This window comes from Oncorhynchus gorbuscha, linkage group LG18, assembly GCF_021184085.1.
Source record: "Oncorhynchus gorbuscha isolate QuinsamMale2020 ecotype Even-year linkage group LG18, OgorEven_v1.0, whole genome shotgun sequence".
NCBI classification, from domain to species: Eukaryota; Metazoa; Chordata; class Actinopteri; order Salmoniformes; family Salmonidae; genus Oncorhynchus; species Oncorhynchus gorbuscha.
The window spans coordinates 67,092,229-67,114,191 of NC_060190.1; the positions used below are offsets into that span (position 1 = coordinate 67,092,229).

The following is a 21,963-nucleotide window of genomic DNA, read 5'->3' on the forward strand; positions in this document are numbered from 1 at the left end:
GCACATAAACTTCCGTCTTCAACTGTATATATACAGTGGGGTAAAACAGTATTTAGTCAGCCACCAATTGTGCAAGTTCTCCCACTTAAAAAGACGAGAGAGGCCTGTAATTTTCATCATAGGTACACTTCAACTATGACAGACAAAATGAGGAAAGAAAACCAGAAAATCACATTGTAGGATTTTTAATAAATTGATTTGCAAATTATGGTGGAAAATAAGTATTTGGTCACCTGAGTAGCCTCGTTTCACTGCTAAAAATCAAATTGAACCACCTAGTGTTCAGCAAAATAACACAATGTCAAATACAGGTAGTCAAATAATTAACATCCAATCACATTAACCATTACTCTCTCACGGGAATTCCAATAACGGTCCATATGTAGCCAAATGTAGCTGCTGCTCATGTTGGTTTCTGTACTAATGGCACAAAAGCCATGACAGGGAGACATAGCGGAGCGGTAACGTGCGTGCAAGCAGTTGCTCCCAACGCCACTTTTGTACACTGCAGCATCCACCGAAGGGCTCTTGCTGCCAAGGTAATGCCTGACAGTTTGAAAGATGTTTTGTACACTACAGTGAAAATGGTTAACTTTGTTAAAACTTCTTATGGTTGGGGGGCAGGGGCCCAGAGGTGCCCAGAGTAAACTGCCTGCTCCTCAGTCGCAGTTTCTAATATATTAATATTATTAGTATATTTGGATAGAAAACACTCTGAAGTTTCTAAAACTGTTTGAATGATGTCTGTGAGTATAACAGAACTCATATGGCAGGCAAACACATGAGAAAAAATCCACACAGGAAGTGGGTAATCTGAGGTTGGTCGATTTTCAACTCAGCCCCTATTGAAGTTACAGTGGGATATTGGTCATGTTGCACTTCCTAAGTCTTCCACTAGATGTCAACCATCTTTAGAAACTTGTTTGATGCTTCAACTATGAAGGGGGGCTGAATGAGAGGGGAATGAGTCAGAGGTCTGCCAGCAGTCACGCGCTGGTCATGCGCATTTCACATGAGAGGTATCTCCCGTTCCTTTGCTTTTCCGAAGACAAAGGAATTCTCCGGTTGGAATATTATTGAAGATTTATGTTAAAATCATCCTAAAGATTGATTCCATACATCATTTGACAAGTTTCTATGGACTGTAACGGGACTTTTTGATATTTCGGCTGCAACTAGTGAACGCTCTTCATGAGTTTTGATTTGTTTACCAAACGTGCTAACAAAAGTAGCTATTCGGACATAAATGATGGACATTATCGAACAAATCAAACATTTATTGTGGAACTGGGATTCCTGGGAGTGCATTCTGATGAAGATCAACAAAGGTAAGTGAATATTTATAATCTTATTTCTGACTTCTGTTGACTCCAAAATGGCAGATATATGTATTTGTTCTCTGAGTGCCTTACTCAGATTATTGCATGGTTTGCTTTTTCCGTAAAGCTTTTTTGAAATCTGACACCGCGTTTGCATTAAGGAGAAGTGTATCTAAAGTTCCATGCATAACACTTGTATTTTCATCAACATTTATAATGAGTATTTCTGTAAATTGATATGGATCTCTGCAAAATCACCAGATGTTTTTGGAACTACTGAACATAACGCGCCAATGTATACTGAGATTTGTTGATATAAATACAAACTTTATCAAACAAAACATACATGTATTGTGTAACATGACATCCTATGAGTGTCATCTGATGAAGATCATCAAAGGTTAGTGATTCATTTGATCTCTAATTCTGCTTTTTGTAACTCCTCTCTTTGGCTGGAAAAATGGCTGTGTTTTTCTGTGGCTTGGCTCTGACCTAACATAATCGTTTGTGGTGCTTTCTCTGTAAAGCATATTTGAAATCGGACACTGTGGTGGGATTAACAACAAGATTACCTTTAAAATGGTATAAGATACTTGTATGTTTGAGGAATTTTTATTATGAGATTTCTGTTGTTTTGAATTTGGCGCCCTGCACTTTCACTGGCTGTTGTCATATCGATCCCATTAACGGGATTTCAGCCCTAAGAAGTTAAAGCAAGGCCCCGAACTTGTGTGTATTTTCTGCACTATGCAATGATATGGGCAGCAACAACGTACCACTTTTACAACATACAGAAGTGCGCTGGTTATCAAGGGGCAACAAGCTTAAAGTTTTCTTTACTGACCATCATTTTCACTTGTCTGGATGGTAACAATAACTGCCTGAGTTACACCAGGAACGCACAATCCCTCCATCAGTGCTCAGACTATCCGCAATAGGCTGAGAGAAGCTGGACTGAGGGGTTGTAAGGCAGGTCCTCACCAGACATCACCGGCAACAACGTCGCCTATGGGCACAACCCACCGTCGCTGGACCAGACAGGACTGGCAAAAATTATCTTCACTGACGAGATGCGGTTTAGTCTCACATGGGGTGATGATCGGATTCACGTTTATCGTCGAAGGAATGAGCGTTACACCGAGGCCTGTACTCTGGAGCGGGATTGATTTGGAGGTGGAGGGTCTGTCATGGCCTGGGGCGGTGTGTCACAGCATCATCGGACTGAGCCTGTTGTCATTGCAGGCAATCTCAACGCTTTGCGTTAAAGGGAAGACATCCTCCTCCCTCATGTGGTACCCTTCCTGCAGGCTCATCCTGACATGTCCCTACAGCATGACAATGCCACCAGCCATACAGCTCGTTCTGTGCGTGATTTCCTGCCAGACAGGAATGTCAGTGTTCTGCCATGGTCAACGAAGAGCCCGGATCTCAATCGCATTGAGCATGTCTGGACCTGTTGGATCGGAGGGTGAGGGCTAGGGCCATTCCCCCCAGAAATGTCAGGGAACTTGCAGGTGCTTGGTGAAAGAGTGGGGTAACATCTCACAGCAAGAACTGGCAAATCTGGTGCAGTCCATGAGGAGGAGATGCACTGCAGTGCTTAATGCAGCTGGTGGCCACACCAGATACTGACTGTTACTTTTGATTTTGACCCCCCCCCTTTGTTCAGTGACACATTATTATTATTATTCTGTTAGTCACAATATTCTGTTAGTCACAATATTTACACAGGTTAAGTTTGCTGAAAATAAACTCAGTAGACAATGAGAGGACGTTTCTTGTTTTGCTGAGTTCGAAAATGCAGACCCCTTGACTGTTTCCACATTTTGTTACGTTAAAGCCTTGTTCTAAAATTGATTAAATAAATTAAAAATCTCATCAATCTACACACAATACCCCATAATGACAAAGTGTAAACAGGTTTCTAGAACGCTTTGCACATTTATTAAATATATTATGGGTATGGTCTATCTCCCAGGCATTGGTTGTTTTGTATGGCTGTATTTATAACCTGGGCTTAGAGCTACATTCTGTACGCTACACTCATGAAAAACTGATTCATCGCCTGACTAGCCCACAGGAATGTGAATAATTACGCCATTAAGGAGTGTGTGTGTGTGTGTGTGTGTGTGTGTGTGTGTGTGTGTGTGTGTGTGTGTGTGTGTGTGTGTGTGTGTGTGTGTGTGTGTGTGTGTGTGTGTGTGTGTGTGTGTGTGTGTGTGTGTGTGTGTGTGTGTGTGTGTGTGTGTGTGTGTGTGTGTGTGTGTGTGTGTGTGACAATGAGGCATAGACATACACACGTTTGTATACGTCATTGGTGAGTTTGTAATTGAGCGTCATGGTTTGATCCCAGTCATTACAGTAACCACAGAAAAAGTCCTGTGCACTGAGACTAATGCTTTCAGTAGCCAAAGACAATTATTGGTAGGAAGGTGCAAAATATCACATTTACACACGTATTCAGACTCTTTACCCTGTACTTTGTTGAAGCACCTTTGGCAGTGATTACAGCCTCGAGTCTTAGGTATAACGCTACAAGCATGGAAAACATGTGTTTAGGGAGCTTGCACAGCTATTTTCAGGTCTCTCCAGAGATGTCTGATCAGGTTCAAGTCCGGACTCTGGCTGGGCCACTCAAGGACATTCAGAGACTTGTCCTGAAGCCACTCCTGTGTTGTCTTGGCTGTCTGCTTAGGGTCTTTGTCCTGTTGGAAGGTGAACCTTCGTCCCAGTCTGAGGTCCTTAGTGCTCTGGAGCAGGTTTTCATCAAGGTTTTCATCTGTACTTTGCTCCGTTCATCTTTCCTTCGATTCTAACTAGTCTCCCAGTCCCTGCTGCTGAAAAACATCCCCACAGCATGATGCTGCCACCACCATGCTTCACCGTAGGGATGGTGCCAGGTTTCCTCCAGACGTGATGCTTGGCATTCAGGCCAAAGAGTTCAATCTTGGTTTCATCAGACCAGAGAACCTTGTTCTCATGGTCTGAGAGTCCTTTAGGTTCCTTTTGACAAACTCCAAGTGGGCTGTCATGTGCCTTTTACTAAGGTGTGGCATCCGTCTGGCTACTCTACCATAAAGGCATGATTGATGGAGTGCTGCAGAGATGGTTGTCCTTCTGGAAGGTTCCCCCATCTTTATTGTGCACCTTCCTGACCAAGGACCTACTACCCCGATTATTCCATTTGGATAGGCAGCCAGCACTAGGAAGAGTCTTGGTTGTCTCAGACTTTTCCAGTTTAAGAATGATGGAGGCCACTGTGTTCTTCGGGACTGTTCTTCCTGTGGGCTAGCCAGGCAATACTGCGATTTTGTTTGTACCCTTCCCCAGATCTGTGGCTCAACATAATCTTGTCTCGGAGCTCTAAGAACAATTCATTTGACCTCATGGCTTGGTTTTTGCTCTGACATGCACTGTCAACTGTGGGATCTTATATACAGTTGAAGTCGGAGGTTTACATACACCTTAGCCAAATACATTTAAAACCTGTTAAGACTCTAGGGGCAGTATTTCATTTTTGGATAAAAAGACATGCCCGTTTTAAGCGCAATATTTTGTCACGAAAAGATGCTCGACTATGCTTGGAATTGATAGTTTTGGAAAGAAGACACTCTGACGTTTCCAGAACTGCAAAGATTTTCACTGTGAGTGCCATAGAACAAAGTCTACAGGCAAAACCAAGATGTTTGAGTGACCAGGAAATCAACAGGATTTCTGGAGGCACGTTTTCCATGATCTCCTTATATGGCTGTGAATGCGACAGGAATGAACGGACACTTCCTATCGTTTCCCCCAGGTGTCTGCAGCATTGTGACGTATTTGTAGGCATATCATTGGAAGATTGACCATAAGAGCCTACAATTACCAAGTGTCCCGCACGGTGTCTGCGTGGAAATTGGTGCGCAAAAGTCAGGTACCAGTATTTTTCCATCCGAATCAGAGAAGAATGCACGCTTCCAGGGAAGGGATTTCAATGAAGAGATATATGACAAAACACTTTGAGGATTGATTCAAACAACGTTTTCCATGTTTCAGTCGATATTATGGAGTTAATTCGGGAAAAAGTTTGACGTTTAGGTGACTGAATTTTCGGTTAGTTTCGGTAGCCAAATGCATAGTAACAAAACGGAACGTTGTGTCCTACACAAGCATCTTTCAGGAAAAACTGGACATCTGCTATGTAACTGAGAGTCTCCTCATTGAAACATCTGAAGTTCTTCAAAGGTAAATTATTTTATTTGATCCCTTTGCTGGTTTTTGTGAATGTTGCGTGCTAAATGCTAAGCTAGCTATCACCACTCTTACACAAATTATTGATTTTCTCTGGTTCTAAAGCATATTTTGAAAATCTGAGACGACAGGATTGTTAAGAAAAGGATAAGCTTGAGGATAGGCATATTTATTTCATTTAATTTTCAATTTTCAGAAATCGCTAATTTTGCGTTATGGTAATGAGCTTGAGGCTGTAGTCACAATCCCGGATCCGGGATGGGGCGGACTAAGAGTTTTTCACAATTCCTGACATTTAATCCAAGTAGAAAATCCTTGTCTTAGGTCAGTTAGGATCACCACTTTAATTTAAGAATGTGAAATGTCAGAATAATAGTAGAGAGAATGATTTATTTCAGCTTTTATTTCTTTCATCACATATCCAGTGGGTCAGAAGTTAGCATACACTCAATTAGTATTTGGTAGCATTACCTTTAAATTGTTTAACTTGGGTCAAACGTTTCGGGTAGCTTTCCACAAGTCTCCCACAATAAGTTGGGTGAATTTTGGCCCATTCCTCCAGACATAGCTGGTGTAACTGAGTTAGGTTTTTAGGCCTTTTTCAGTTCTGCCCACAAATTGTCTATGGGGATTGAGGTCAGGGTTTTGTGATGGCCACTCCAATACCTTGACTTTGTTGTCCTTAAGCCATTTTGCCACAACTTTGGAAGTATGCTTGGGGTCATTGTCCATTTGGAAGACCCATTTGCGACCAATCAGCCTTCCTGGCTGATGTCTTGAGATGTTGCTTCAAAACATCAACATCATTTTCCTCCCTTATGATGCCATCTACCTCATGATGCCATCTATTTTGTGAAGTGCAACAGTCCCTCCTGCAGCAAAGCATCCCCACAACATGATGCTGCAACCCCCGTGATTCACGGTTGGGATGGTGTTCTTCGGCTTACAAGCCTCCCCTTTTTTCCTCCAAACATAACGATGGTCATTATGGCCAAACAGTTCTATTTTTGTTTCATCAGACCAGAGGACATTTCTTCAAAAAGTACGATCTTTGTCCCCATGTGTAGTTCCAAACCGTAGTCTGGCGTTATGGCAGTTTTGGAGCAGTGGTTTCTTCCTTGCTGAGCGGCCTCTCTTGTTATGTCGATATAGGACTCATTTTCCTGTGGATATAGATACTTTTGTACCTGTTTCTTCCAGCATCTTCACACGGTCCTTTGCTGAGGTTCTAGGATTGATTTGCACTTTTCACACCAAAGTAATTAAATCTCTAGGAGACAAAACGTGTCTCCTTCCTGAGCGGTATGGCGGCTGCGTGGTCCCATGGTGTTCATACTTGCGTACTATTGTTTGTACAGATGAACGTGGTACCTTCAGGCGTTTGGAAATTACTCCCAAGGATGAACCAGACTTGTGGAGGTCTAGAATTTGTTTTCTGAGGTCTTGGCTGATTTCTTTTGATTGTCCCATGTCAAGCAAAGAGGCACCGAGTTTAAAGGTAGGCCTTGATGTATTTCAACACGTACACCTTCAATTGACTAAAATTATGTCAATTAGCCTATCAGAAGCATCTAAAGCCATGACATAATTTTCTGGAATTTCCCAAGATGTTTAAAGGCACAGTCAACTTAGTGTATGTAAACTTCTGACCCACTGGAATTGTGATACAGTGAATTATAAGTGAAATAATCAGTCAGTATACAATTGTTGGAAAAATTACATGTGTCATGCACAAAGTAGATGTCCTTACCGACTTGTCGAAACTATAGTTTGTTTACAAGACATTTGTGGAGTGGATCATTGGGGATCATACAATATTCCCTTTCTTTTGTTGTTCAGTGAAATTATCGCATGTGAAGGGCCAACTCTTTTAATTAAAGTTCAATTCATAACTAAACTTTTTTTTACATATCTATTGGAAGGATTTACTCATTTGCAACATATGATAAGGTAAAAGGTTTATGTTTCTGTCTCCATATATGGTAAATATATTTCTGTTAATTCCCATATATTCCCGTTAATTCCCAAGGAACGTTTCCACCTCTGAATATTCATCAAAATGTTCAACCCAAGTTGTGACCCTGTACTGACAGCCTTGTGCCACCATGTCGTGTCCCTGTGCCACAGTTTCGTGTTGTGTCCCCGTGCTCCACCTGACCTGGCCCAGTCACACACAGTACATCAAGCCCTACCCTGACAAACAGCCCAGACGGACCAGCAGCACTCTACCAGAGCCCCCCCCCACACACACACACCTTCCTGAGAGGGAGGTAGAGACAGAGTTGGAGAATTAGGGAGAGCGATTTCCACACAGTTATAAAAAGCTAATTCCACCTCTATCAGTGCCAACATGACAAGCCATTCCGTTGTGTGTGCTGACAGACGCAGATGCAGGATCTAATACAAGCTGAATTGTGGGTTCAGACTCAGCTGGTTTAGAGCTGGTGACCTCTTTCACCATCCTCAAATACTAATTAAAGACCATTGATTGAGGCACGGACTGAATGACTGACTAAATCACCAGAAAACAAATATGTTACTGACTTTGGGACAGGTGATGGCAAATAACTGATTGAAGTAAGCGCATCCCTGAGGCCAAGTCCATTTAGGACTGCCTTGGTATCTAACTCCATCTGTTGATTTGATGAGTGGCCTCAAAATAGAGTACCGAGAAGCAGGAGAGATAAGAGCAATAAATCCAGACAACCTACTGTTCCTCTTTAATTTGAATAAGCTCTCAATCCTAAAGATGCACTCAAACCTCTTGGCTTTCACTACCGTACCGTAGCGAAGCTTCTCTCAGGCTGGAGAGTCTTGGCCCTAATCCTGCTGAGTGGTTTAATGTAGCGTGCTGAATGAGTCTGTATGGGTATTTGGGCAGGGAGTGTAGGGGTGACCATGGAGAATGATATATTGATCTGAAGGGACAGACCTTGGTGACAGAGTAGGCCAAACACAACGATGCTAGAAAACTTTACTGTTCTCAGATAAAAACACACAGAGAGCAGCAATGAAATGGCAGCTATCGGAGTCTGTTTGAATAACGATAAAAACAGTCCTAAAATTGTGGATTTTTTTTACTTCACGACAGGAATTTCTAGAGAGCCACAGGGCCAAATCTCTAGTTTTATAGTGGAACTCTGGCTGCTGGGTTCATACTCCATTGAGCCAAAATAATAGTACGATCTGGTAAATAACTTACTACTTCCTTTCCCTTTATAAATTATAAGGCATGTTGTTCCATTACCTAAATGTGGTAACTTGAAGTTTTACTGAGTTGTCTCAGGAACACCCTTGTGGGTCCATATTTAGTGCAAAATGTATTATGTAAAAATCACTAACACTAACAAAGTACTACTCATGATACTACTCAATGTCTCATAGTTGCGCAAGTCAAAGCTGATAGCTGATGCATTCTGACACAAAGGCATATAGTTGGATTCAGCAGTGACATTACACAAAATTCTATCTCACAATTTCACTCTGGCTTCATCAAGTTAGAGAGGCGGTATGGAGAATGAGCGATACAGAGAGAGGTGGTGTGGAGAATGAGAGATACAGAGAGAGGCGGTGTGGAGAATGAGAGATACGGAGAGAGGCGGTGTGGAGAATGAGAGATACAGAGAGAGGCGGTGTGGAGAATGAGAGATACGGAGAGAGGTGGTGTGGAGAATGAGAGATACAGAGAGAGGCGGTGTGGAGAATGAGAGATACAGAGAGAGGTGGTATGGAGAATGAGAGATACAGAGAGAGGCAGTGTGGAGAATGAGAGATACAGAGAGAGGCGGTGAAGATAATGAGAGATATGGAGAGAGGCCGTGTGGAGAATGAGAGATAAGGAGAGAGGCCGTGTGGAGAATGAGAGATAAGGAGAGAGGCCGTGTGGAGAATGAGAGATACGGAGAGAGGCCGTGTGGAGAATGAGAGATACGGAGAGAGGCCGTGTGGAGAATGAGAGATGCAGAGAGAGGCGGTATGGAGAATGAGAGATATGGAGAAAGTCTTTATGGAGAATGAGAGATACAGAGAGAGGCGGTGAAGATAATGAGAGATATGGAGAGAGGCCGTGTGGAGAATGAGAGATAAGGAGAGAGGCGGTGTGGAGAATGAGAGATACGGAGAGAGGCCGTGTGGAGAATGAGAGATGCAGAGAGAGGCGGTATGGAGAATGAGAGATATGGAGAAAGTCTTTATGGAGAATGAGAGATACAGAGAGAGGCGGTATGGAGAATGAGCGATACAGAGAGAGGCGGTATGGAGAATGAGAGATATGGAGAGAGGCGGTATGGAGAATGAGAGATACAGAGAGAGGCGGTATGGAGAATGAGAGATATGGAGAAAGGCTTTATGGAGAATGAGAGATACAGAGAGAGGCGGTGTGGAGAATGAGAGATACAGAGAGAGGCGGTATGGAGAATGAGAGATATGGAGAAAGGCTTTATGGAGAATGAGAGATACAGAGAGAAGCGGTATGGAGAATGAGAGATACAGAGAGAGGCGGTATGGAGAATGAGAGATACAGAGAGAAGCGGTGTGGAGAATGAGAGATACAGAGAGAGGCGGTATGGAGAATGAGAGATATGGAGAAAGGCTTTATGGAGAATGAGAGATACAGAGAGAAGCGGTATGGAGAATGAGAGATACAGAGAGAAGCGGTGTGGAGAATGAGAGATACAGAGAGAGGCGGTATGGAGAATGAGAGATATGGAGAAAGGCTTTATGGAGAATGAGAGATACAGAGAGAAGCGGTATGGAGAATGAGAGATATGGAGAGAGGCGGTGTGGAGAATGAGAGATACAGAGAGAGGCGGTATGGAGAATGAGAGATATGGAGAAAGGCTTTATGGAGAATGAGAGATACAGAGAGAGGCGGTATGGAGAATGAGAGATATGGAGAAAGGCTTTATGGAGAATGAGAGATACAGAGAGAGGCGGTGTGGAGAATGAGAGATACAGAGAGAAGCGGTATGGAGAATGAGAGATATGGAGAAAGGCTTTATGGAGAATGAGAGATACAGAGAGAGGCGGTGTGGAGAATGAGAGATACAGAGAGAAGCGGTATGGAGAATGAGAGATACGGAGAGAGGCGGTGTGGAGAATGAGAGATACAGAGAGAAGCGGTATGGAGAATGAGAGATATGGAGAAAGGCTTTATGGAGAATGAGAGATACAGAGAGAAGCGGTGTGGAGAATGAGAGATACGGAGAGAGGCGGTGTGGAGAATGAGAGATACGGAGAGAGGCGGTGTGGAGAATGAGCGATACGGAGAGAGGTGGTGTGGAGAATGAGAGATACGGAGAGAGGCTGTGTGGAGAATGAGAGATACGGAGAGAGGCGGTGTGGAGAATGAGAGATACAGAGAGAGGCGGTGTGGAGAATGAGAGATATGGAGAAAGGCGGTGTGGAGAATGAGAGATACGGAGAGAGGCGGTGTGGAGAATGAGCGATACGGAGAGAGGTACGGAGAGGCGGTGTGGAGAATGAGAGATACGGAGAGAGGCTGTGTGGAGAATGAGAGATACGGAGAGAGGCGGTGTGGAGAATGAGCGATACGGAGAGAGGTGGTGTGGAGAGAATGAGAGGCGGTGTGGAGAATGAGAGATACGGAGAGAGGCGGTGTGGAGAATGAGAGATACAGAGAGAGGCGGTGTGGAGAATGAGAGATACAGAGAGAGGCGGGTGGAGAATGAGATAGAATGTGGAGAATGAGAGATACGGAGAGAGGCGGTGTGGAGAATGAGCGATACGGAGAGAGGCGGTGTGGAGAATGAGCGATACGGAGAGAGGCGGTGTGGAGAATGAGAGATACGGAGAGAGGCGGTGTGGAGAATGAGAGATACGGAGAGAGGCGGTGTGGAGAATGAGCGATACGGAGAGAGGCGGTGTGGAGAATGAGAGATACGGAGAGAGGCTGTGTGGAGAATGAGAGATACGGAGAGAGGCGGTGTGGAGAATGAGCGATACGGAGAGAGGTGATTACATCGGAACAGGGAAGACTATGTGTGGAGAATGAGAGATACAGAGAGAGGCGGTGTGGAGAATGAGAGATACGGAGAGAGGCGGTGTGGAGAATGAGAGATACAGAGAGAGGCGGTGTGGAGAATGAGAGATACGGAGAGAGGCGGTGTGGAGAATGAGAGATACGGAGAGAGGCGGTGTGGAGAATGAGAGATACAGAGAGAGGCGGTGTGGAGAATGAGCGATACGGAGAGAGGCTGTGTGGAGAATGAGAGATGCAGAGAGAGGCGGTGTGGAGAATGAGCGATACGGAGAGAGGCGGTGTGGAGAATGAGAGATACAGAGAGAGGCGGTGTGGAGAATGAGAGATACAGAGAGAGGCGGTGTGGAGAATGAGCGATACGGAGAGAGGCGGTGTGGAGAATGAGAGATACAGAGAGAGGCGGTGTGGAGAATGAGCGATACGGAGAGAGGTGGTGTGGAGAATGAGAGATACAGAGAGAGGCGGTGTGGAGAATGAGCGATACGGAGAGAGGTGGTGTGGAGAATGAGAGATACAGAGAGAGGCGGTGTGGAGAATGAGCGATACGGAGAGAGGTGGTGTGGAGAATGAGAGATACAGAGAGAGGCGGTGTGGAGAATGAGCGATACGGAGAGAGGTGGTGTGGAGAATGAGAGATACAGAGAGAGGTTGTTGCTATGACCTGACAGAAAAACACACTAACACATGACACTAGGAAACATACTTGTAAATGTAGAAAATATTACACACACAAACACACTGGCTACACACATTAGCTTCACAATTCCACTAGAAGCTCCTCTCATTTAAAAAGCGCATCATACTTGTGCTGATATATTCTAGTCCACACAGCTCATATCATACCCTGTCTAGGCTTTATCAGATGATCAACACTAGACTATGTTTTCATCTCTCCTTCCTCTCTCTATCTGTGCAGGAATAAAGACTACTTTTGAGACGAAGTAGTGTGTCTATCTTCCCCCTGTTGCTTCTGGTTGGCTAAGCTGTGACAAATGCAAAGTATAAAGATAAATAAGACAACACTGGAGGTGACCTGAGTACAAAATATACTTTGTAGGGAAAAATGGGGGACGACGACATCTGAGACGAGAATCTCTGTACACATTCCGCGAAGGTCACCTTCTTGCCTAGAATTCAGCCTGTTAATATTTCACTGGGTAAACTATAGAAACATGTTTGTCTTTACTCTGAACATGAATTGGCTTGGGTAAATGAGCTGTGTTACTGGAACGCAGAGCAGAGGTGGGGGACAAATTGGCCTTGCGCTACGCATACAGTATAATGACAACATTATGTTCTGATTATCTCTGTGAATGGCAGGAAGTGAATGAGCATACAGTATAATGACTACATTAAGTTCTGCTTATCTCTGAACGGCAATAATTGAATGAGCATACAGTATAATGATTACATTATGTTCTGCTTATCTCTGTGAACAGCAGGAAGGGAATGAGCATACAGTATAATGATTACATTATGTTCTGCTTATCTCTGTGAACAGCAGGAAGGGAATGAGCATACAGTATAATGATTACATTATGTTCTGCTTATCTCTGAGCGGCAGGAAGTGAATGAGCATACGGTATAATGATTACATTATGTTCTGCTTATCTCTGTGAACAGCAGGAAGGGAATGAGCATACAGCATAATGATTACATTATGTTCTGTTTATCTCTGTGAACAGCAGGAAGGGAATGAGCATACAGTATAAAGATTACATTATGTTCTGCTTATCTCTGTGAACAGCAGGAAGTGAATGAGCATACAGCATAATGATTACATTATGTTCTGTTTATCTCTGTGAACAGCAGGAAGTGAATGAGCATACAGTATAATGATTACATTATGTTCTGCTTATCTCTGAGCGGCAGGAAGTGAATGAGCATACAGTATAATGATTACATTATGTTCTGCTTATCTCTGTGAACAGCAGGAAGTGAATGAGCATACAGTATAATGATTACATTATGTTCTGCTTGTCTCTGAACGGCAAGAAGTGAATGAGCATACAGTATAATGATTACATTATGTTCTGCTTATCTCTGAGCGGCAGGAAGGGAATGAGCATACAGTATAATGATTACATTATGTTCTGTTTATCTCTGTGAACAGCAGGAAGTGAATGAGCATACAGTATAATGATTACATTATGTTCTGCTTGTCTCTGAACGGCAAGAAGTGAATGAGCATACAGTATAATGATTACATTATGTTCTGTTTATCTCTGTGAACAGCAGGAAGGGAATGAGCATACAGCATAATGATTACATTATGTTCTGTTTATCTCTGTGAACAGCAGGAAGTGAATGAGCATACAGTATAATGATTACATTATGTTCTGTTTATCTCTGTGAACAGCAGGAAGGGAATGAGCATACAGTATAATGATTACATTATGTTCTGCTTATCTCTGTGAACAGCAGGAAGTGAATGAGCATATAGTATAATGATTACATTATGTTCTGCTTATCTCTGTGAATGGCAGGAAGGGAATGAGCATACAGTATAATAATTACATTATGTTCTGTTTATCTCTGTGAACAGCAGGAAGGGAATGAGCATACAGTATAACGATTACATTATGTTCTGCTTATCTCTGTGAACAGCAGGAAGTGAATGAGCATACAGTATAACGATTACATTATGTTCTGCTTATCTCTGTGAACAGCAGGAAGTGAATGAGCATACAGTATAACGATTACATTATGTTCTGCTTATCTCTGTGAACAGCAGGAAGTGAATGAGCATACAGTATAATGATTACATTATGTTCTGCTTATCTCTGTGAACAGCAGGAAGGGAATGAGCATACAGCATAATTATTACATTATGTTCTGTTTATCTCTGTGAACAGCAGGAAGGGAATGAGCATACAGTATAACGATTACATTATGTTCTGCTTATCTCTGTGAACAGCAGGAAGTGAATGAGCATACAGTATAACGATTACATTATGTTCTGCTTATCTCTGTGAACAGCAGGAAGTGAATGAGCATACAGTATAACGATTACATTATGTTCTGCTTATCTCTGTGAACAGCAGCAAGGGAATGAGCATACAGTATAATGATTACATTATGTTCTGCTTATCTCTGAACAGCAGGAAGGGAATGAGCATACAGTATAATGATTACATTATGTTCTGCTTATCTCTGAGCGGCATTAAGGGAATGAGCATACAGTATAATGATTACATTATGTTCTGCTTATCTCTGAACAGCAGGAAGGGAATGAGCATACAGTATAATGATTACATTATGTTCTGCTTATCTCTGTGAACAGCAGGAAGTGCGTGAGGACACACATAACAGGATTCCGTTTGCTCAGCCCCATGATTGCTCTAAAACACGACCAACATAAATCCTTCCCTCTACCTGGCAATAGTGCAGAGTGATTAGTGCTTTTTGAGGTTGGTTTGGTTTCGGTTCCATAATTTGTTCCAACATTAAATGCACTATGCATTATGTGGGTTCAATGCTGTAACAACACAAAATAAAACAATTAATGATGGTAGTGACTGCCCATTACTGCTTATCACTTATTAACCATCATTTATTCACATTACTTTAATAAAATATTTTAGTTGTGTATATTACACTTGTTTTATTTGATGACTTTGTTATTTCATTCAAAGTCCTCATCTCATCTCTATAGAGCTGCTGGATATGCTGTCTATTTTGGTAGCATAATTTATGACTGCTGAATACCAACTATCAATCACTTAGATCATGTATTTTCTGGTAGGGATACCTCGCTAAGCATTCTTGTCTATTCCTTAGCAGATGTGCAATGGATTATGGTCACTGTAGTTAATTACCACATTTTATGTGCTAAACTATGTAGAATATTGACCTGTTGGAAACTTCAACCCTCTAGAGAAACTGTGCGATGTGCACATTGAGCTCACAGAAAATAAGGAAAAATAAAATGATACGAAATTGAATTCAAATAATTGAACCAACGTTGGTCGATAAGTTGTTTAAAAAATGAAAAATAACCAACATTTTGGTTAATCGCTCAGGACTACCTAGCAATGAGCGGGCAAAAATAAATGAAAATTCAACCAAACTTCTGTCATGGTACAGATAGACTATGGATTTGCGTGGCTCAGTTGGTAGAGCAGCGTCATGGTTGTGAATTTGATTCCCACGGGGGACCAGTACAAAAATGTATCACTACTATAAGTCACTCTGGATAATACGTAGATGTACGATAGATGCATGATGAGAAACACAACAGGACACAGAGAGGAATACCTGACCCATGGAAAACAAGCATTTCCTGTGATCCCTTCAAGACAAAACATCTAGCAGTTAGAGTGCAGGGTGGATAACTAATACCACCCTGAGAGTAACAGGTTCTCTCTGATGGCCAGGTTTACTCTCATAATATCTCCTAATGGCATTCTATAGCAGTCCTGTGATGAATCCCTGAGGGACGCCACAGAATAACAATCCAGTTATTTATTCAGGGTGTCAGCTCACCTCTGCTCACCTCAGCTCAGCTTATTAATAGGTGAAACAAAGCTCAATCACCAGGAGGAAAGAGGTTATCCTTGATACAGTATGATGTACACAGGATTAATCAATTACAGCTGAGTAGGTTATCATCACAGTGTTATGAGCCAATAAAAACAGGGTGCTTAAATTGAACACAGGTGAAAGGACGAATTTACTGAAGGCTGTGCCATATTAAACAAACAGAACAGACTGCTATTCAGCTCACTAACTCAGAGCAGACAATGTAACAATTATTAAGGGGAAGAAACAAAAGCTGCCATACACAGGTGTAACCCATTACATGGTTTACGTAGTAGTGTTCTGTCTTTCATGGTTACAACTGTGACATCTGCATTCACAGAAGTATTCAGTCCTAAAGGGCTAAATAACTATTTATACATGTATTTTGTATGGCAATACATTTGATTTCCTTCATTTGGTTTGGCTCATATCTGACAGAGGCTGCTCGAGATACAATTGTTTTGGCTTACTTCTCTAATTGTCTAGAACTTGGGAAGATTTTTATTTTATTTTTACCTTTATTTTACTAGGCAAGTCAGTTAAGAACAAATTCTTATTTTCAATGACGGCCTAGGAACAGTGGGTTAACTGCCTGTTCAGGGGCAGAACGATAGATTTGTACCTTGTCAGCTCGGGGATTCGAACTCGCAACCTTTCGGTTACTAGTCCAACACTCTAACCACTAGGCTACCCTGCCGCCCCATTTTAGTGTCTATTGCCAGAGAAAAATAAGCATCTGCTGATTGAAATGTCTCTCCTCTCTAGGCTTCTCTATGCTTCAACAGTTCAGTGTATCATCACTACACATTGATGAGGAAAGGGAGCAACACCGTTCAGATAACTTAGATGACTGTTTGGTTTGATACTGTGTGTTTGAAGTTGTAACTATGGTAATCTCCATAGTAACGCTCCAGGATGGAGGGATGGAGCAGCTACGTGACTGGATAACAGAGTGGAGATAGGACGCTAATTCACTGTGTCCCTCCGGCTGAGATCACTTCATCATTTATTAGCCCCTTACATAGAGACAGGAGGGGACAGTGTGTGTGTGTGTGTGTGTGTGTTAGAGAGAGAGAGGTGTTGTGTGAGGCAGATGGTGCACTTAATGAAATAAGATTTAAAGGGTATGAATTGTAAAATGCTCTCAGCCACAGGCCATGGCTATTGCATCGACAACAATGATTGTATTTTTAAAGTGGGGCTTTACTGTTGTTGTACTGTTGACAGTATACATTATATCTAGTCTACCATGCTTTTGTTTTGCCCTCGCTTTATGCCCATAGAGGAGTTCATTTGCATGAACATTTGCACAAGTCTACCTAAATGAACCAAGCTAGCTAAGTAGCTAACTTACCCTGTACGTAGGTCAATGAGAACAAAATGGCATCTCAGATTAATTTTTGTTCTGTTCTAAATGTTTTTTTTGTTTCTTCTCATTGTTTAATTAACACCACAGTTCAATCAATCAAATGTATTTATAAAGCCCTTTTTACATCAGCCGATGTCACAAAGTGCTATACAGAAACCCAGCCTAAAACCACAAACAGCAAGCAATGCAGATGTAGAGCAGTTGGTATGCCCATATATAGTAGACCGGTAAGACTCAACAAAACACAACTTCTTAGATTTTCCCAACACTTTCAGTATACAGTTAATCAGTGCAATGATACTGTATGTCCGAAAACGTGTCTCCGAAAACGTATATCCGAAATGTGTGTGGTGCCTCTTAATGGAAAAGGACACCAATGAGGCCGGATCCTTATAACCAGTGTGCCCTGGTTCTGACCAAGGGGACAGACTATTTCCTGTTCAGTGTGAGTTAGGCTATTACAATACCCTCTGAGCCACACCCACACTGAGCCACACCCACGCTGAGCCACACCCACGCTGAGCCACACCCACACTGAGCCACATCCACTCTGAACCACACCCACACTGAGCCACATCTACTCTGAACCACACCCACGCTGGCCACACCCACACTGAGCCACATCTACTCTGAACCACACCCAAGCTGGACCACACCCACGCTGGCCACACCCACACTGAGCCACATCTACTCTGAACCACACCCAAGCTGGACCACACCCACGCTGAGCCACACCCACACTGAGCCACATCCACTCTGAACCACACCCACACTGAGCCACATCTACTCTGAACCACACCCATGCTGGCCACACCCACACTGAGCCACATCTACTCTGAACCACACCCAAGCTGGACCACACCCACGCTGAGCCACATCTACTCTGAACCACACCCACGCTGGCCACACCCACACTGAGCCACATCTACTCTAAACCACACCCACGCTGGCCACACCCAAACTGAGCCACATCTACTCTGAACCACACCCAAGCTGGACCACACCCACGCTGAGCCACATCCACTCTGAACCACACCCAAGCTGGACCACACCCACGCTGAGCCACATCCACTCTGAACCACACCCACACTGAGCCACATCTACTCTGAACCACACCCACGCTGGCCACACCCACACTGAGCCACATCTACTCTGAACCACACCCAAGCTGGACCACACCCACGCTGAGCCACATCTACTCTGAACCACACCCACGCTGGCCACACCCACACTGAGCCACATCTACTCTGAACCACACCCATGCTGGCCACACCCACACTGAGCCACATCTACTCTGAACCACACCCAAGCTGGACCACACCCACGCTGAGCCACATCCACTCTGAACCACACCCAAGCTGGACCACACCCACGCTGAGCCACATCCACTCTGAACCACACCCAAGCTGGACCACACCCACACTGAGCCACATCTACTCTGAACCACACCCAAGCTGGACCACACCCACGCTGAGCCACATCTACTCTGAACCACACCCAAGCTGGACCACACCCACGCTGAGCCACATCCACTCTGAACCACACCCACACTGAGCCACATCTACTCTGAACCACACCCACACTGAGCCACATCTACTCTGAACCACACCCACCCTGAGCCACATCCACTCTGAACCACACCCACACTGAGCCACATCCACTCTGAACCACACCCACGCTGGCCACACCCACACTGAGCCACATCTACTCTGAACCACACCCACACTGAGCCACATCCACTCTGAACCACACCCACACTGAGCCACATCTACTCTGAACCACACCCACACTGAGCCACATCCACTCTGAACCACACCCACACTGAGCCACATCTACTCTGAACCACACCCACGCTGGCCACACCCACACTGAGCCACATGTACTCTGAACCACACCCAAGCTGGACCACACCCACGCTGAGCCACATCCACTCTGAACCACACCCACTCTGAACCACACCCACACTGAACCACATCCACTCTGAACCACACCCACACTGAACCACATCCACTCTGAACCACACCCACTCTGAACCACACCCACACTGAACCACATCCACTCTGAACCACACCCACACTGAACCACATCCACTCTGAACCACACCCACACTGAACCACATCCACTCTGAACCACACCCACTCTGAACCACACCCACACTGAACCACATCCACTCTGAACCACACCCACACTGAACCACATCCACTCTGAACCACACCCACTCTGAACCACACCCACACTGAACCACATCCACTCTGAACCACACCCACTCTGAACCACACCCACACTGAACCACATCCACTCTGAACCACACCCACTCTGAACCACACCCACACTGAACCACATCCACTCTGAACCACACCCACACTGAACCACACCCACACTGAACCACATCCACTCTGAACCACACCCACACTGAGCCACATCCACTCTGAACCACACCCACACTGAGCCACATCTACTCTGAACCACACCCACACTGAGCCACATCCACTCTGAACCACACCCACACTGAGCCACATCTACTCTGAACCACACCCACACTGAGCCACATCCACTCTGAACCACACCCACACTGAGCCACATCTACTCTGAACCACACCCACGCTGGCCACACCCACACTGAGCCACATCTACTCTGAACCACACCCAAGCTGGACCACACCCACGCTGAGCCACATCCACTCTGAACCACACCCACTCTGAACCACACCCACACTGAACCACATCCACTCTGAACCACACCCACACTGAACCACATCCACTCTGAACCACACCCACTCTGAACCACACCCACACTGAACCACATCCACTCTGAACCACACCCACACTGAACCACATCCACTCTGAACCACACCCACACTGAACCACATCCACTCTGAACCACACCCACTCTGAACCACACCCACACTGAACCACATCCACTCTGAACCACACCCACACTGAACCACATCCACTCTGAACCACACCCACTCTGAACCACACCCACACTGAACCACATCCACTCTGAACCACACCCACTCTGAACCACACCCACACTGAACCACATCCACTCTGAACCACACCCACTCTGAACCACACCCACACTGAACCACATCCACTCTGAACCACACCCACACTGAACCACACCCACTCTGAACCACACCCACACTGAACCACATCCACTCTGAACCACACCCACACTGAACCACATCCACTCTGAACCACACCCACTCTGAACCACACCCACACTGAACCACATCCACTCTGAACCACACCCACTCTGAACCACACCCACACTGAACCACATCCACTCTGAACCACACCCACACTGAACCAAATCCACTCTGAACCACACCCACACTGAACCACACCCACACTGAACCACATCTACTCTGAACCACACCCACACTGAGCCACATCCACTCTGAACCACACCCACACTGAGCCACATCTACTCTGAACCACACCCACACTGAGCCACATCCACTCTGAACCACACCCACACTGAGCCACATCTACTCTGAACCACACCCACACTGAGCCACATCCACTCTGAACCACACCCACACTGAGCCACATCTACTCTGAACCACACCCACGCTGGCCACACCCACACTGAGCCACATCTACTCTGAACCACACCCAAGCTGGACCACACCCACGCTGAGCCACATCCACTCTGAACCACACCCACTCTGAACCACACCCACACTGAACCACATCCACTCTGAACCACACCCACACTGAACCACATCCACTCTGAACCACACCCACTCTGAACCACACCCACACTGAACCACATCCACTCTGAACCACACCCACACTGAACCACATCCACTCTGAACCACACCCACACTGAACCACATCCACTCTGAACCACACCCACTCTGAACCACACCCACACTGAACCACATCCACTCTGAACCACACCCACACTGAACCACATCCACTCTGAACCACACCCACTCTGAACCACACCCACACTGAACCACATCCACTCTGAACCACACCCACACTGAACCACACCCACTCTGAACCACACCCACACTGAACCACATCCACTCTGAACCACATCCACTCTGAACCACATCCACTCTGAACCACATCCACTCTGAACCACATCCACACTGAACCACATCCACTCTGAACCACATCCACACTGAACCACATCCACTCTGAACCACACCCACACTGAACCACATCCACTCTGAACCACACCCACACTGAACCACATCCACTCTGAACCACATCCACACTGAACCACATCCACTCTGAACCACATCCACACTGAACCACATCCACTCTGAACCACACCCACACTGAACCACATCCACTCTGAACCACATCCACACTGAACCACATCCACTCTGAACCACACCCACACTGAACCACATCCACTCTGAACCACATCCACTCTGAACCACTCTCCATATGCTGCTTTGATTGTGCCTGGCTACAATGTTTTCAGGAGAGACAGGATTGAAGGAAGAGGAGGGGGTGTGATGATTTACATTAAAGAACATATCCGATGTAAACAAATTGAG

The 21,963-nt window shown here is 44.7% G+C and overlaps 1 protein-coding gene across 1 annotated transcript in view; it reads right to left on the reverse strand.

Annotated features, from left to right (window-relative positions):
• The window catches only part of gnai2b (guanine nucleotide binding protein (G protein), alpha inhibiting activity polypeptide 2b), a 148,129-nt gene that overhangs the window by 55,937 nt on the left and 70,229 nt on the right, over positions 1 to 21,963 (reverse strand). The window lies entirely within an intron of this gene.